The following is a 6374-nucleotide window of genomic DNA, read 5'->3' as shown; positions in this document are numbered from 1 at the left end:
GACAGTGAGGGTCAATATCTAGAACACAAATGGTATGAACCTGTGTATTCTAATATGTCTGAAAGTACTATGGGTCTGATAACAGGAAAGTGGAACCTTCAATCAAGGGAAATTCTAAGTTTTTATGAAGTACAGAAGTATTAATTCATTCATTCATTCATTCATTCATTATCTGTACCCGTTTATCCAGTTGGGTCCAGAGCCTACCTGGAATTATTGGGTACAAGGCAGGAATACACCCTGGAGGGGGTGCCAGTCATTCACAGGGAAACACACACACACACACATCCACTCACACAGACACACCTTTGAAAACACCTTTGAGTCTCCAATCCACCTACCAACGTGTGTTTTTGGACCGTGGGAGGAAACCGGAGCACCCAGAGGAAACCTACGCAGACACGGGGAGAACACACCAAACTCCTCACAGACCTGGAGTGGGACTTGAACCCACAACCTCCAGGTCCCTGGAGCTGTGTGACTGTCTGTGCCGCCCCCAAACAGAAGTATTCACTTGGAAAATGTAGAGCTAACATCATTCAAACATTACTTGGCAGGGCTGCAAACAGACATTTGGACAAGTCAGAATGATTTAAGACCTACTCATTGCTCATTCCTTCATTATCTGTAACCAATTCAGGGTCCGGAGCCTACCCGGAATCGCTGGGCGCAAGTGTTAGGGTTAGGCAGGAGCTCACCCGGTAGGGGGCGCCAGTGTTTCACAAGGGCACACACATTCACTCACACACTTACACCTATGGACACTTTTGAATCACCAATCCACCTACCAACGTGTGTTTTTGGACCATTGGAGGAAACCGGAGCACTCGGAGGAAACCCACGCAGACACAGGGAGAACACACCACACTCCTCACAGAAAGTCACCCGGAGGAAACCCACGCAGACACAAGGAGAACACACCACACTCCTCACAGACAGTCACCCAGAGGAAACCCACATGGACACAGGGAGAACACACCACACTCCTCACAGACAGTCACCCAGAGGAAACCCTCACGGACACAGAGAGAACACACCTCACTCCTCACAGACAGTCACCTGGAGAAAACCCACGCAGACACAGGGAGAACACACCACACTCCTCACAGACAGTCACCCGGAGGAAACCCACGCAGACACAGGGAGAACACACCACACTCCTCACAGACAGTCACCCGGAGGAAACCCACGCAGACACAAGGAGAACACACCACACTCCTCACAGACAGTCACCCAGAGGAAACCCACATGGACACAGGGAGAACACACCACACTCCTCACAGACAGTCACCCAGAGGAAACCCTCACGGACACAGAGAGAACACACCTCACTCCTCACAGACAGTCACCTGGAGAAAACCCACGCAGACACAGGGAGAACACACCACACTCCTCACAGACAGTCACCCGGAGGAAACCCACGCAGACACAGGGAGAACACACCACACTCCTCACAGACAGTCACCCGGAGGAAACCCACGCAGACACAAGGAGAACACACCACACTCCTCACAGACAGTCACCCAGAGGAAACCCACATGGACACAGGGAGAACACACCACACTCCTCACAGACAGTCACCCAGAGGAAACCCTCACGGACACAGAGAGAACACACCTCACTCCTCACAGACAGTCACCTGGAGAAAACCCACGCAGACACATGGAGAACACACCACACTCCTCACAGACAGTCACCCGGAGGAAACCCACGCAGACACAGGGAGAACACACCACACTCCTCACAGACAGTCACCCGGAGGAAACCCACGCAGACACAAGGAGAACACACCACACTCCTCACAGACAGTCACCCAGAGGAAACCCACATGGACACAGGGAGAACACACCACACTCCTCACAGACAGTCACCCAGAGGAAACCCTCACGGACACAGAGAGAACACACCTCACTCCTCACAGACAGTCACCTGGAGAAAACCCACGCAGACACAGGGAGAACACACCACACTCCTCACAGACAGTCACCCGGATGAAACCCACGCAGACACATGGAGAACACACCACACTCCTCACAGACAGTCACCCGGAGGAAACCCACGCAGACACAGGGAGAACACACCACACAGACAGTCACCCGGAGGAAACCCACGCAGACACAGGGAGAACACATCAAACTCCTCACAGAACTCGAACCCACAACCTCCAGGACCCTGGAGCTGTGTGACTGCAACACTACCTGCTGCGCCACCGTGCCACCTAGGTTTGAAAAAAGTCAAAGCCTTCAATTGGGGAATTAATGTCATTCATTTTTGGCATTTTATCTGAAGTCATTTTGAAGATTTTTCAAGTTTTCCCTGAATTGAATATATGTATTCAAATGTATATGTGGGTGGCACAGCAGGTAGTGTTGCAGTCACACAGCTCCAGGGACCTGGAGGTTGTGGGTTCGATTCCCGCTCCGGGTGACTGTCTGTTGGTGTGTTGTCCGCGTGGGTTTCCTCCGGGTGCTCCGGTTTCCTCCCACAGTCCAAAAACACACCTTGGTAGGTGGATTGGTGACTCCAAAGTGTTCGTAGGTGTGAGTGTGTGAGTGAATGTGTGTGTGTGTGTGTGTGTCTGCGTTGCCCTGTGAAGGACTGGCACCCCTTCCAGGGTGTATTCCTGCCTTGCGCCCAATGATTCCAGGTAGGCTCTGGACCCACCACGACCCTGAATTGGATAAGTGGTTACAGATAATGAATGAATGAATGAAATGTATATGTTTCAACTGTAAGCACTTTAAATAATGAAAGGATCTACATACATGTTTGCATTCACTGTAAAATAAAATTTAAAATACCCTGTATGCATGTACCTCTTAATCATAAATGGCTTTTAAAAATTAAACTTAAGGCATAAATCTTCTGCAAGAATTTATAAAAGGGACATTTAATATTAAATCATTCTAAATGTTTTAGTCCATATTGAAAATGAAAATCTAAAAATAAATTGCTCCCATAAAATAATTAATTTTAAACATGGAAATTTTTGCAACACTGCAACTTTTTATTAAGCGAACAAAAACATAAAGTGACAAATAACATTTACAGTTTAACTACTTCAAGCGAGGTGCATTTCTCATTCATTTGCCTTGAGTACTATAACTCAGTGCCCACTAGGGGCTGCGCAACCCACACTGGTAACCATTGGATTACGCTAACCTGGAACTGAACAACTAAACAAAGGCTAGCACAGGAAGCCAGCCACTATTTCTTTTCTAGATGCTGCAAATGCAGTGGTTTTGTCACTGAACTTTGAGATGTACACTAACCGGCCATTTCTGTTATGCCATCTAACAGACACCTACATTAGTGCATAGGGGAAAGAGGGAGGGCCATCCTACCCATATACAGAGAACAAGGCCAAATGCAGTCTAATGGAGCCCCTACTTAAAATGCCCATAAATATCCTGAGGGCCAATAGCTAGACACTTGTCATTGTGCTTTTAGCTAAGAGTTGCTTTATTTAAAGCACAATGAATATTTAACCTAAAACATAAATCATAACCAAAATTGGATTTATTGCTTATTTAAAGCCTGTATATTTATGAACCATTATAAGAAAGAATGTGGTAGATTTAAATCTGGGCCATCAATGTAGCCATTTTCCCCACGCTTAGTCTTATGCAAAAGACATGGTTTTGCTTCCTGACACTTCATCACTTCATGAAAGTCAATTTACCACTTTGATATTTTTTTGCGTATCCAGTATAAAGAGTGAAAGAGCTTAATCATAAACATTTGGCCAGGAGTAGAAAATAATACCTGACTTGACTATGGTTCAGCAGTGATCATATTGTAATCGCATTTGAGAAGCTCAAAACTGCCAGGCTTTAGATCAAATGAAAGCTGGAGCTGCGATACAAAACTTGGGTCACAGATTTAAGGTTGTCAGAATTGTTCACAGCTAGGTAACATGATCTACTAATCTGAAGTGTGCAATAAAGCTAAAAGCTAAATCACAGAAAAATATGTGGCCATTCTTGCCTTGTGCCTGGTTACATGGTAAGGATAAGATGTTAATTACCATAATACTAATTATTATGCTATACTATGCTAATACTATAAGAATTATCTGAATACACTCAAGGAACATTGGAGAATTTCCAAAGCCAAATGTTTAAGCCCTGTTTAAACAAAACTGTATCATTATCATATTAAACCCTGATCTGTATAGGCAGTTATAGACAATGAATAAATGAATGAGTTACATTTATTTTAATTTCATCTGACCAGAGAATATACTGCCAATATTCATCAAGCTTCTATTCATTTTTTGGCAAGCCTCAGCCTTGCAGTTTTGTGCCTGTTAGTAAGTAACGGTTTTCTTCATGGATACCATCCACAGAGGCTGACTTCATGCAAAGTTCACCACACTGTGTGGATGATCACTGAGTTGCCATTACTGATTATAAATCTTGTGATAAATTGGAAGCACAGGAACATCTGTTTTTCAGGGGAAGTCTGCCAAAATGGCAAGCAGTGCACTTTGTCATCTTTAGAGAATGGCTACTAATTTGGTTAAAGGTAGTGTGTAGTTGTGATAATTCTAAATGCCTACAACAGCTGTGTTTGGCTTATGCTTAGCAGCTTATTAATGGTCTTGAATACATTTCCATGTCTGAGACGTTTCTAAATTGGTCAGGCAATTCCATCTCATGGTGAGCCATCATGGATCAAATAGAGTCCATAACAGGCCAAAATTGAGAAAACTCTCACTCTGTTAACAGCTTCGTTTGCAAATATGAAGTCTGGCAAACAGGCAGGGAAAGCCTTATACATTTCAGAATCTAGGTGTGAGTGTGTGTACACTGAAAGAGACAACTGAGCCTGTAATTTCAGCTTAGGGCATCTAACCAAATTCTTACATTTATACAATGAATTGGATTAGAAACACCTAATTTGTATCTACATTCATCATCCATTTTATCAATGCAAGAGCATTTTGTAGTTCTAACATTACAGAGAGTCAGGACCCGCAGAACATCATCACAGAGCAGGTGTGATTCGGTGGTGGATAATTCTTAGGGCTGCAGTGGTGCTGATGGTGGTGCTGCTGGTACACATGGATCAGACCCAGCAGTGGTGCTAGAGTTTTTAACCACGGTGTCCATTACCTGTCCACTCTGTTAGACACACCTAACACGTTGGTCCACCTTGTAGATATAAAGTCAGAGACAGTAGCTCATCTCTTACTGTAAAGTTTCTGTTGGTTGTCTTCCTTCACACTATGCTGCCCACTGGACGATGGTATTTCTGGTTGGTGGACTATTCTCAGTCCAGCAGTGACACTGAAGGCTTCAAAAACTCAAAAACTGCATGGGTCTTCAAGGATTTCTTGAATGCGGAGAGGCTCTGAGAATGATCTACCACCCAGATCATTCATTCATTTTCTGTAACCACGTATCTAGTTCAGGTTCACAGTGGGTCCCGATCCCACCCAGTATCACTGGGCGCAAGGCAGGAACACACCCAGGAGAGGGTGCCTGTCCCTCACAGGGCAACACACGCTCACACATACTCTCAAACCTATAGTTGCTTTCGAGTCATCAATCCACCATGTTTTTGGACTGTGGGAGGAAAACGGAGCACCCGGAGGAAACCCACGCAGACATGGGGAAAACACACCAAACTTCACGCAGTCACCTGGAGCAGGACTTGAACACATAAGTGACTGCGACACTACCTGCTGCGCCACTGTGCCACCTCACCCAGATCATACCATAAATAACTGGAATCACTGGACGGGAGCAAGGCGGAAGCACTCACATTTATTTGACATAGGCAATCCAAATGGATTGCATTCATACGTGTTGAATATGTATGAATGCTAGCCCATTTTCAATCCTATTAAGGTATGCTGGCTGAAGTATTTGTCTGATTATAAGTATGAGAACAATACCGAAGTAATACTGATGCATTTTGATTCATTCTGGATCACAAACTCCATGCCAACTGGTCCCAAGGTTTTTTGAAAAAGGCTCCTTCACTTCAAAACACTTGGGGCAACATCTCCCAAATAATAATGAATGTCTGGCCCAAATGTGGCAAATAATTCCCTTATGCCCCATGTTTGGTCTTGAACAACAGCATTGGACTAAATTTGGCTACCTGTCTCAACTCTGGCCCACAGAACAATTGCCAGTGGCAAAACAGATTTGGCCCAAAAGTGTCTGTATATGGGGTGGCATTAGGCATGGTGACCTTAGGCTCATGTTCAGCTACTCCTGTGAATTACTTGAATTCTTATGATTCTCTATGGAGATTACATACTCATAATTTATCTGAAAAATCTCAACATATCGTTGTACATTGCGCGGAGAAGTCCGGAGGTGGGAGTAGTGACGAAAGCTCATGAGCTCCTTCTTGTGTAC

Source organism: Hoplias malabaricus, chromosome 9 (assembly GCF_029633855.1).
Source record: "Hoplias malabaricus isolate fHopMal1 chromosome 9, fHopMal1.hap1, whole genome shotgun sequence".
NCBI classification, from domain to species: Eukaryota; Metazoa; Chordata; class Actinopteri; order Characiformes; family Erythrinidae; genus Hoplias; species Hoplias malabaricus.
This window is presented reverse-complemented; position numbering follows the sequence as displayed.